Genomic DNA, 12,855 nt, shown 5'->3' on the forward strand with positions numbered 1-12,855 from the left:
GTGATGTAACAATCAAAAGGCTAGTTTGGCTAGGCCAAAGGATATGAAAAGGAAAGCAATATTGAATGAGCTTGAAAAGATATGCCCAAACTAGGTTATGAAGGGCTTTACATACAAATGTAGGAGTTTGTATTTTATTCTAGAGGCAATAGGAAGCCACTGCAGTTTACTGAGCAGTTAAGTGACATGGTGAGACATGTACTTTAGGGATACTGCCTTAGGAGCTGTGTGTAGAATGGATTGGAAAGGGGAAATCCTAGAAGCAACAAAACCAACTACAAGGTATTTGCATTAGTTTAAATGAGAGGTTATGAAGTCCTAAACTAAAGATGAGTCCATGTGAGTAGAGAGAAGTTAGACATTAAAAAGATATTATGGAAGTTTACATGACAAGGTATGGTAACTAATTTGATTTGAGGGACTGGGGAGAATGATCGGTTTAGCATGACTCTGAGATTGTGAGCCTGGATGATTAGAAGGATGATGATGTCCTCAAAAGGAAAAGGAAAGTCCAGAAGATATGTTGGGTTTGAGAGAAGAAGCAGCCATTTTGAAGTGTCTTATAAGCAATTGGTGATATGGTACTGGAACTCAGTAGGGAGATTATGACAGGATGTGTGTGTGTATGTGTGTGTAGACACATCTGGGAGGCCTCTGTATAGATGTAATAAATTTATCTGAGGTGAATGAATCATCAAATGAAAGACTGTAGAAATATAAGATTTTTTAAAAAGGCCTAGGGCGCAAGCTCAAAGGTATACCCTCAGGTAGGGGACATGATATGGATGATGACTGAACAAAGGTGACTGAGAAGGAGAAGTCAGAAATATAGAAGTAAAACCCAGAGAAACAAAGACAGGAGAAAGTATCGATGAGGAAAGGGTGATCAGCAGTGTCAAATGCTGCAGAAAAGTTATGGCTGAAGATTAAGAAATGGCTATCGTATTTTGCAATTTAAAAAAAAAATCATTGCAAACTTTGTTAGAGAGTAGTTTTAGTTGAATGTTCTGGTCAGAAAGCAGTTTACAAGGGGTTCAGAAATTAATGAAAGGAAAGGAAGTGAATTGGTGTAGAAAGCTTTTTCTGGGAGTTTGTTAAAGGGAGAAAAGATACAGGAGAATACCTTGAAGGACTAGGAGGATCAAATGAGGATTTGTTAAGGGTGGGGTGACTGAGGTATTTTTGTGGGCAAGACAAAATGGTTCAGTAGATGAGAGATTGAAGATTAGAAAAAATAGAAGGCTATGATTGTGAAGACAATCTTCTGGAGGGCATGAGAGCAACAGTATATTAGAGAAGTAGCCCTCAATGAGGTCTTAGAGTGGAGGTTGAATCCTCACCTCTCTGAGATTTTTATTAAGGAGGATGTTGGATAAGATGGCCTCTGATGTCCCTTCCAACTTAGAGAAACTATTACACTAACCAATAGTTAACTAATTTTTTCCATGACTACAACAAGATGAATGATTCTTCTTTTTTCAACCTCATCGTTTTTTTCTCCTAAATTAGCATCAAATGTTTGTTCGAACCTCATTTTACTACCAAGGTAACTATCTGGTAATACGAAAAAAGACAATATTTTCTAATTTTTCCTATTACATAAATAATTCAGAGGACAACAATTCCAAATGAACAACACCCCCAACTGATTTAACACCTCTCCCATCTCTCCGATTTAGCTCCCGTGTAAGTTTTTGTACAGAAATGGTACTCATCATGTGATGGACAGAAATAAATATTCCAATTTGCTACTACAAGGTTTTATTGGAAAAAAATGAAAATGACCTAAATGATGGTGGTATAAAATAGGTGGTTGAACCAACATGCAAAAGAGCACTTAACTAATCATTTGACACTCAGAAAAGCCAGTGCTAGATAATAAAAGTAGAAATTTCACAATATTTTATAGTTGAAAAGCATAAATTTCTCCTTTCATAACCCACTATATTCTGCAGAAATTTAAAATCCTCTTTTGTTTTCACAAACAAAACAGATGCTAAGAAGAGAAACTTTACAGAAGCATCTATGACTTTTTATGAGCATTGGGTGCTCACATCATCAAAAGATAGTCCCTTTTCTAAGAGATTTCTAAAAGAAATCATCAAAGACAATCCTCAATAAAACAGATTTTCTTTTAATTCTATGTTCTTCTAAAGAGCCCTGAGCCTTCAGTATAACTTATGGCTTGACTTATCTAAACATAGATAGCAACATACCACAGAGAGAAGAGTTTTCTGACATTTGAGATATGTAAATTTATAAAAATTTCAAAGTGTTCTTCATAATACCCTCACACACACTCATTTTTGCACCTTAGGTAGTTAACTACCTAGCTTGTTGCAGATTCAATGAGTGGTAAGAATCCTGATATATTAGTAATCTTAAATGATCTTTTACCCTTAACTAACTCTTTACCTACCCCTTAATTTAAGAATCTGGAGTGCTTCTTGGTTTTTAATTTCCTCTTAACCTCCATACTCACTAGTTTGTCAAGCCTTGTCGATTCCAGCAATACAATATCAGAACATCCACTATGTGACTTGCTTGCATCTTCCCTGAAATCTCTTTATTTCTAAGAGTGGACCTTACCACTAAAGCCAGGCTCTCAACTACCCAATCTATCTGTGTTGTTGTTGTTCAGTCATTTCAATCATACCCAGCTTTTTGTGACCTCATTTGGGGTTTTCTTGGCAAAGATACTAGAGTGATTTGCCATTTCTTTCTCCAGCTCCTTTTACAGATAAGGAAACTGAGGCAAATAGGATTAAATGACTCCAAGGGACACACAGCTATTAAGTGACTGAGGCCAGATTTGAACTCAGGAAGATGAGTCTTCCTGACTCTAAGCTATCCCCTCCATCACACAGCTATCCCAGTCTATTCTTTGACCTGTTCAATTGACATTCCTAAAACTTGAGTCTGATCTCATTGCTTACCAGTTCAAGAAGTTCCAGGGCCTCAATATTGTCTCTAGGACCAAATCAAACTTCTCCATTTGGAAATTATACTTTTTACAGTCTGACTCTACAGAATCTTCCTAATTTAATTTTACACTCTAATCTGTCCTGTGTTCATGCATTCTCTTTTCCATTCAAACTTGTCTACCTGTTGCTACCCCTAATACAAAATTCCTTCTGCCTCTAGGTCATAGCCTCCATATTTGAGATGCTCTACTTTTCTGCCTCACCCCACTGGAGTCCTTAGGTTGTTTCAAGGATTAGTTCAGGTACCATTTCCTACACAAGAACTTTCCTGATATCCTAATTGTTGGTGTTTCACTTGTGCTCTGATAAAATTGTATTTTACACATATTATGTACAGTTTATTTATGTGTGTACGTGCTGTTTCTCTTAACTCCTTTAAGTCAGAGGCTGATTTTCTTATCTTCATATTATCTGTATCTAGGACAGTGATTTTTACTTCATAGGGCTTAATACATGATTATTGAATTAAGTTGAAGTGATTCCAACCTAAGAAAACACAGAGTTACACAGTTATGGAGCAAAGACTCTAACCAAGGATTTTTCACTGCAACCCCAGTGTACTTTCTGCCAAACTACTCTGCCTCTCTAAAGGTTAAAAGAAAATGACTGGTGAAACAACAGATATGTATTCTAAGTAACTCCACAACTCCTATGCTGAGCCCATGACAAGAGCAAAGTAATAATCCTTCTGATTATGATATCATGGAAGTTTGAGCAGAAACTACCCACCCAAAAGAGTGGGCATCATGATCTATTTAGCAGAATCTCTTCTTTCTTGACTATCAGAGAGAGAAAAAACCCTAGATTATTAGATTGTGAATATGAAATGGGAGTCCTTTAAAAATGAAAATTTAAGGAGTAGCATACAGAAAAAAAAATAGGATGGAATTTTTGCTTTGTTCAGTGAAATCCAAAAATGCGTTGCATAGATATAGATATTCTAGTTGAACTTTATTCTTTCAGGGGGAGGTTTACGCAATTTAATGCAAAATTAAAGTTACAATGTTCAGATTTCTTTGAGTTTCATTTGTTTTATATACTTTAAAATGGGTGGGGAGATGTTATTTTCCCTAAAGGATCCACCCTTTCCCCTCTATTTCTTTTAAAAGAGTGAGATAGAAAGACATGTATATATGCATGTGTCATATATTTTATTCATATATATGTGTATGTACATACACATAGGTATATATATATATATATATATATATATATATATATATATATATATAAATTCTTCTCCCTAAATACACACACGCACACATGCATACACATACAGACACAAACACACAAAGATACAAGAATGGACAGAGGTCCAAATATATTTATAGTGACATTTTTGCTTACACTTGTTTTATCACCAAATCTTATTAGGTATCCTTACCACATAAGGCCCCCTCTACTACCCTACAGAACATGGTGTATGAATGAGATAGTAAATGACTCCAAGGTAATGTATAGGCCAGTCCTACATCTGTGCTATATGTTCTCATGGGTAACCATGAGTAGGGTCTACTTTCTTTTACTTTCAATCAATTGTGATGCACCAAAGACCCAAGGCATAAATCTCTAAGGGGAGAGAGATGATTAAAGAAAATATCTCAGGTATGGGACCTCCTCAACCAATTGTGAGATACAAAGGCCTCAAAGCAAAGATCTTAAAATGATATACAAAAACTAACAACACAAAAACAGGGCCTCCAGAAATATGATGTTGCAGGGATGGCCACTTAAACCTTAACCTCTCTGTCTGTGGATGCTTATTTTGTCTTGTCTTGCTATTGAATGACACAGGCCAGGAAGACATTACCCCTAGCGAGAATGAAAAAGCACAACTATACAATACCTAGAAATAGCCAGATCTCACCCTTGTTAAAGTATTCATGTGTTGCTGAATTAAAATATACAAAGATCATACAAGATGGTGAATATTGCTTTGTTTCTGTCCAGGGAATTATGGTGCTTTTACTGACAAATATCAAAGGTGGTAGGCTATGATCACTTCACTCACCTGGACAAAGACTTAGCATCTTTTCATATCACTGTTGTGGATTACCCTCATGCCAAGCTAAAGTAGCTTCCTTAAAAAAAATGGACTTTTCCTCCCTATATCTTTTTTTTTTTGCAAGATGATTGGGATTGACTTGCCAAGAGTCACATAGGTAGTAAGTGTCAAGTGTCTGAGGCCAGATTTGAACTCAGGTCCTCCTCACTCCAGTGTGGGGCTCTATCCACTGCACCATCTAGCTGCCCCTATCCTATGTCTTTTTTGATCACCTTGGGACGTCCATGTGGTATATATAAGTAGGAAGAACACTGGAATCCCAGCTTTGCTACTTATTACCAGTTTGACCTGAGGCAAGTGATCTTACCTTCCTGGGCCTGAGTTGCCTCATATTTAAAATAGAAAAATGAATGAACAAATAATAGAAGGTCCAAATAGTTTATCTGTGGGGACCCTTCCAGTTAAATATTTTAGGATGTTTTCTATTTTGTCATAAAATCTTAATTGCTGTATTGGAACTGAAATTTTCACTTTTTAAAGGACCACCCCTTATATTTTTTTCACCCCTCTAGTCCTTATTTGGTTCATTTTTTTTGCATGTGGGAATGAAAAAGACTAGCAAAAAGAGAGGAAGCCTTTCAGGATCATCCTCTCCAAAGACAGATAGGCCAGAAAGTAAGAGGGTCCTCAGAGGTTATTTTATAGGGAGGGAAACTGAGGCCTAGAGGGTTCAGTGACTTTCCCAAGGCCAAATGAGTAGTAAATAGAACTGGGAATATAAGGCAGATCCTGCAGCTCTAAATTCATCACTGTTTTCCCCATTCCACCACGGGTGCCTATTTTTTTGATCATTAGAAAAGACACAGAAATACCAAAACACCTTTTATGACCCATTCCAAAGCTTTCAGAGGAAGGATCCTGCAGGGACAGAGTGAAAAATCCCTCTGGTATAACCTGAAGTTCAAGATGAATGGCATCAACTGAAGTAAAATATAGACAGTTTCCCGCTAAAAGTCAGGAAAGCTTAGAGGGAAGAAAACCATTAGCACTTGAGACACTTAAATGTGCTTACAAAAGCTTCTTCAGTCAACCCCCAAAGGGTCAAATCTTCCTAGGACTGAGAGTCCCTAAATGTACAGCCCCATTCCTTCAAGTGTTAACAGTCATGTAAACTGAATATTTTACTCAGAGGATACCCTAGGCAGCTGAGGTTCAGACCAAATGCAATCTAAGAAGCTGAGACAATGTTAGGGAAAAAACAGACACTTCCCAGGGCCCCCTTTATCCTGGACAGTGGCTTTAATTTGTATAGGAGTCTTTCCATGAGAAGATTAACAGGGAAGCAAGGTGATAATACATCAGTGAGAAGCCAGAACTTGGTAGAGATCTTTAAATTAATTCAATTGAATCAGTGAAGTATATAAGTAGGAGAAGTATTCAAATTCAGAGGATTTTACTTTTTTTGACTTCCTAACACAAATTAAAAGCAGCTTCTAGGTTAGAATGACTAATAGTGCATAGAATTAGAGATGTAGATCTGGAAGGGCTCTTAGGCTCATCTAGTCCAGTGGTGCCAAAACCAAATAGAAACAAGGACCACTAATCCATACAGAAGAATCCCTGTGAGCTGCAAATTGATTAATTTAAAAATATAATGTTATCGATGTTCTACTGCATTTTTATTTATTTTGTTAAGTGTTTCCCAGTTACATTTTAATGTAGTTCTGGCTTGCACTGGATATGTTGAGGCCACATATGGTCCATGGCCTACATGTTTGACACCTCTGATCTAGTCCAGCTCCATTATTTTCTGATGTGGAAAATTAGATCTAGAGAGATTAGGTGATTTGCCAAAGTTGCACTTAGTAAATTGATTTGAAATTCCAATTCCAAATCTTCCTTCACTATAGAACTCTGTCTCCCACTGAGAGCACTACTACAGAATTTGTGTATATTTAGGTTTCTTGTTTATTAGTTTTTAATATATATTTTCAGGACAACAAGTGGAAAGAAAACACAATTTGTCCATTCCCTTGATTACTGCATAACGGTAATTCTGCAATGCCAGGGTTGATTCAGGCATGTCTCCATTAAAAGTCTACATCAATACTTCACCATGTTTCAAAACTGACACCGGGCTCTTTAAGGCTATGCTAGTACAAGTCAATTCCTGGCCAGTCCTAACAAGTGAAAATGTTTTTAAGTAGCAGCCCAGTAACTGTTATCCAAAGATCATACTAGTTGAGTTTATAGATATTCATTGCTAAAATTTTGTCTGTCTAATGCAAAAGAAAATACAGCAAATACTGGAGTATAGAGAGGCAGAGAAGCTGTCATCTGCACTGGTGGAAAGAACCCTTGCCCTAATGCAACAGAGGCTGGAGGCTGAGATAGAGACCCTATCTTGCTCCTGGGGTCATATTGTAGCCTTTATTGATGTGTATTGCAGGAGATATCAATTTTAAAACAGAATATGCTTGAACTTGTATCTGTTATGCTCTTCTCTTTACATAGTTCGTTAAATTTCTTCTTAATTAGAGAAAATGGCCCTTCCTGAGATCGCGGCACCTGTCAGAAAATGTTGATGCATGGGTTGCAAAGTAATGTTTAATTTCGTTCGTAACACCAGATGTCACGACAACCATGAAAGTAAGGTTCATTAGTGCCTTAGGGAGTGACAAGTCCCAATTCCTTTTCAGAATTTTGTTTTCGGAAGCTTATAACTAGTGAAAGAATGAAATAAATGGCCCCGGTCTCAGACACAGGTTCTCCAACAATGGACCAGAGATCTAGGCTCCCAACCAAGGGTTGGGGGCAAAACTTCCCAGTTAGTTTCCTTTTATGTGGATAAAACCACCAGGGCTGTCCCATCACACCCTATGATCATGATCAAAGGGATGCAAGGTCTAGGTCAGTCACGGATGATTGTGAGAAGCAAAACTAGGTCAATAAAAATATCTTAGCGCAGAATAAATAAATGCACTCAGAAATGAGTTCTAGTCATGCCTAGCAGAAGCAGGGCAAGGGGACTAGAATAAAAATTCCTCTACATTCCCCGAACAAGGACAAACGGCCACTTTTAAGGACAAATGGGCTTTCTTCTTCCATTGGCTTTCAATTATTTTCCCTAAGGTAATCTAAGGGAAAAATATATCTTGACCACTACCCTTCAAGAAGCTGATGTGACAAAATTTCTCTTTGCTACTTTTCACCAACACCACTAGAAAAAGGAAAGCCTGCCTCTCTCCTTCTCTCATTTGTCTCCTTTTTTTCAGACCTCCCAAAGTCCTACTGTGGGAGAGAGTAAAAAGGGGAATTTAAAACAAAACTACACCATATTTTTCCTTAGCTTGAGAAATGAATGAAAACTTAAAATGTGGCAGGCAATGCAGGCATATATCAATCCTCCCTCCCTATAAGGGGGTTAGAACCAGCCTTTGAGAGGGCTGTTAACCATTTATTTAGGAACTTTTGGTTTTTCCCTTTCAGTCTAGTATTTGTACCACTGAATGATATAGAGCTAGAAAGGAAAGGTGGTAAAGAGTGTCTTTGTCAAAGTGTAAGCCAAGAGATCTAAGTCTATATTTCTGTTTCCACTTTGAAGTTATTTCTGTTTAATGATTGGGATGCATGGGGTGTTCAGAGAGGACTATCACCTCTGGCATGAGGGCTTGCTGAGCCCTTTTCAGGGCTGGTCGTCCACTTCTGGCGTCCACCTTTCACCCAACTCTCAGCTGTGGCTCTAAGAAACGTAGCATGGGCAGTGGCCACGTCCCAGCAAGATTGTCTTCGCAGAGAAGTAACCCATGTTGAGGTAAACTGACAAGCCTCAAATCCATTGGTGAGTTAAGATGATATCCACCCTGTGAAGACTTCCCTCTGCAGAACTGGCATATTCAAACGATTTGTTACAATAGCCATGAAGACAGCTGAAGCAGGCATTGTGGAGGGCTTAGAGCTTGGTCAGTCATGTAAGATGCCAAGATCATCCACTAAATCCCAGGTCATCACCAATCATTCTGACTTTGTCTTGTCATTGGACTTTGGTGACTCTAGAAGGGAGATTGAGGCTGATGACTCCTCCCTCAAATAAATCCAATTCATGCACAAGTCGATACAGCACCCTGTGGTGTGATTGGTCCTCCTCAAAATGAAGGAAAACAACACTTAGTAATTATTCCAATTTCTAGTTCAGATGGAACTCAGCCTATCTGAGAATATGTACTGAGATGAGAATACCTATAGATAATAGGCTTTTTTGCTACTGTATGAGCCTCATATCAGAGACACAGTTTTGATAAGTAGTTTATAATGCCACATTAATGGAACTCTAAGGCAATGTGTGAGGTTGGGGGAGGGAGAGAGCTAACAAAAGATGAAAAAACAATGTTGGCCCTCATGTAGATCTACAGTTTTCCTGGGGAGCCAGCACCAAAAGAGAAAATAGCACCGGTTCTGGGTCAGAAAGCCTAGGTTCAAATCCTATATCTGATACTTTCTGTGTGAACTCATGCAAGTAATTTAACCTTGCTGAGTCTCAGTATCTTCATATATAAAATAAGGAAGTTGGACTATTGGGGTTCTGAGGTCCCTCTCAGCTCTAGACCTATAACCCTATGATCAACCAATATTTATATACATACCCAACTACCAGATTTCTAAGTAAACAACACTTATTTTTTAAAAACTGGCTTCCAGTATTATCTGCTAAATACATTGGTAATAGATATAAACAATCTTTCCTAGGCCCTGTTGGATGTATCTTAACATAGTTTCCTGACTCACAGAGTTTGGAAGAGAGATGACGTGGCTTGCTTTGTGGGCCAGGGCAGGAACAGGGCTCTTTCCATAAAGACTTCACACAGAGAGAAGAAAAAGAAGGCTCCTTACTCAAACATGTCCCCTTGAGAAGAGAGTTGTAGACAGAGCAAGAAATCCCCTTGTCCTGCCATCCTACAGAGAAGACAGAACATGGAGGAATGAATCAGCAGAAGTGAATCTTTACTCCCTCCCTTTAATCCATCTAATAAGTGTTGGCCAGATCATGATTGGCTTCATATAACAGCGTTCTCTGACTTCAAAGGCATATCAGTCATGATCTCTACTTGGTCCACAGAGCTGGAATAACCCTGGGTCAGTCTGTCATTTTCTAAGATGATAATTAGGTATATAGTTTCAAGAGGACAACCAGACTTTGTGCTCTACACCTAAGGACTTTCTGAAGGTGTAATAGTAGTTGAATTCCCATTTGGCTACCTTAATGATGTCAGTAAAGAGTACTGTAAAACTTTAAAATCCACTTTAAACTTTACACTGACCCAGGCAGTCAAGTGTGAAGACTAATACATGTCAGATATTTACACATATATATTTGTCTTTCTGCTTTGGCCAAATAACCATGCTCAAAGTTCAGGTTTTTTCTCACTCCTAAAAGAGAACATAAAGAGGACTATGGAATATATCTCCTAACCATCCACTACCTTCCTTCTGACATTATCTTGAATTTACCTTGCATATATTTTATATATACATTTTTTGCATATTGTTTATCCCTCTAGAACATGAGCTCCCTAATGGAAATGACTCTTTATTTGCTTTTCTTTTTATTCCCAGTGTTCAGCACAATGTCTGGCACATGGTGACTACTTTTTAAAATTTCTATAAACTTTACTGTAAGCAGCCAGGTGATGCAGTGGATAGAGCACTGGGCCTGAAATCAGGAAGACCTTAATTAAAATCTAGCCTCAGAAACTTAAGCTCAATTTCCTCACAGGTAAAATAAAAATAATAATAGTACATGCTTACCAGAATGGTGAGGATCAAATGAAACAGTAACTGTAAAGTACTTGGCACAGTACCTGGCACATAGCAAATAACCATATAAAATGTTAGTTATTATTACCATTATTATTATTATTCCTTGAAATGAGTCAGCTAGTACAGGTTGAAGTAAAGGGGAAATATTCCTTCAGAAAATCATCCCATGAAATTTCTTATCTTCAATCACTCAAAATATCTCACCTTCAAGGATAGTCCTATGACTCTAATGGGCCATTTGAGTAGTTTATGTTTTGTATTTATTCTGCAGGGCTTGTGAGTCCTTTGCATCTTATGTATTTCCTAAACTGGGTGAAATGAAGGCTGTACCAAATCTGATACTCATATCATGTACTGAGTACTTCTGCAAGATATGGGGAGTCTATTAAACACATTTGGAATAACATAGACATGAGCCATATTCAAGCTCTTACTCACAGTAAAACAGAGTTCTACTCTGGGATAAGAGCATTAACCAAAGAGAGAAACTGACCCCATAAAAATCAAGACCCTTGGATTCAACCCAATCTATGAGTCAAAAGTCCTTGAGTAGCCACAGGATACAATGAAACCAAGAAATAGGGATATGGCTCAGTTGCTCCAGTGATATTACCCGCGAGAAGAGGCTCTCACATTTAGATTACTCACATTTAAATTAATGTTTACAGGAGCTTTAAATATGGAAAGATTTTTGTTCCCCTATGCTCCCCTTTCCACCATTCTGCCACCATCAGTTATTGGAAGGGTACTGCAAAGGAATGAATACCATTTTATAATTCCTCTTGTTTCATGGGTCTCCATGAGAAAAAAAAAGTATCCTCTAGTGAGTGACCAATCTGCTAATGATGAGCTTCTCTGTACTCAATGAGTTTGGTCTTTGCATAGCAGGTAGTGCACTTAAATGCTCTCCATACTGAGAGAATCCGCCAGAGATGGTACTCTATCAGCAGAAACTTTGACAACTCCAGCTGATCTCTGTACCATTAGCAGGCATCATAGCAAGGATTTTCAATCAGAAATTCACAATAGAAAGAATGTTTTCTGAAACTCTTTCTTCTCCTTGCTACCCCTCCCCAATTCTCAGTTCTGCTTTCTATACTGTTTTTTACATCTTCAGAGTACAATATAAGGTCTTTGCTTTTGATCCTGCTCCCTGTTTGCTTGAAGGCCATTTTGGCTCTCCATTCTAAATGAGTTCTAAGTGCTGTCTTTCCACTGAGCAGGCCTAAATGACACAGGCCAAGGTAATGAGCCCTTTTAAGATAAATCAAGTTTTAAAAACAAGTTCTGATAGAGAATCTATGGGTGGCATGGTGCTATAATTGAAGACTAAAACTTACTTCAGCTTCCCAGAGCGGGTAATATTGAAAAATGAGTTTTACTTCCAAGAAAACCTTTAAAACAGAAAAGGTTATGAACTGTTCAGAACAAATTGTTTGGCAATTGTCAAATTGAGAATTACTTTGATCTGCTTGCTCTCAGATGGATTTCTTTTCGCCACATTAGAGAAACACATTAAAAATACATTTCAACAACTAATATAAGGGAAAGTAAGAGAACAGGTTTATCTAATACTTTAAGTCACCTTATAACCTCTAGTCTTTCATGCCTAAACAGGAACCTAACTGAGATATGTATGTATATGTATATAAATATGTATATGTGTATATAAAATATATGCTATCCTTTGGGCTAGTTGCTGCTGAGTGGTACAGTATATAAAAAGAGGTGACTAGCAGATAAGTGGGCAAATGATATAAACAGGCAGATTTCAAATGAAGAACTTTAATGAATTAACAATATCATCAGGAGAAATGCTCTAAGTCACTGATACCAACAGAAATGGAGATTTAAAACATTTCTGATATTTCAGCCCTTGCCTATCATGAGATGAGTTTTAGTGCTGGAAGGAAGCTCAGCCCTCTCATTTCACAGATAAGCAAAATGAGGCATGGAGACAGTAAATGACTTACTCAAGGTCACATAATGTACCAATTATCACAAAGATGATGGACTAAAGGTGAATTTTTAGTAATGGGCAATGTTGTT

The sequence above is a fragment of the Trichosurus vulpecula genome, chromosome 2 (genome assembly GCF_011100635.1).
Source record: "Trichosurus vulpecula isolate mTriVul1 chromosome 2, mTriVul1.pri, whole genome shotgun sequence".
Classification (NCBI taxonomy): domain Eukaryota; kingdom Metazoa; phylum Chordata; class Mammalia; order Diprotodontia; family Phalangeridae; genus Trichosurus; species Trichosurus vulpecula.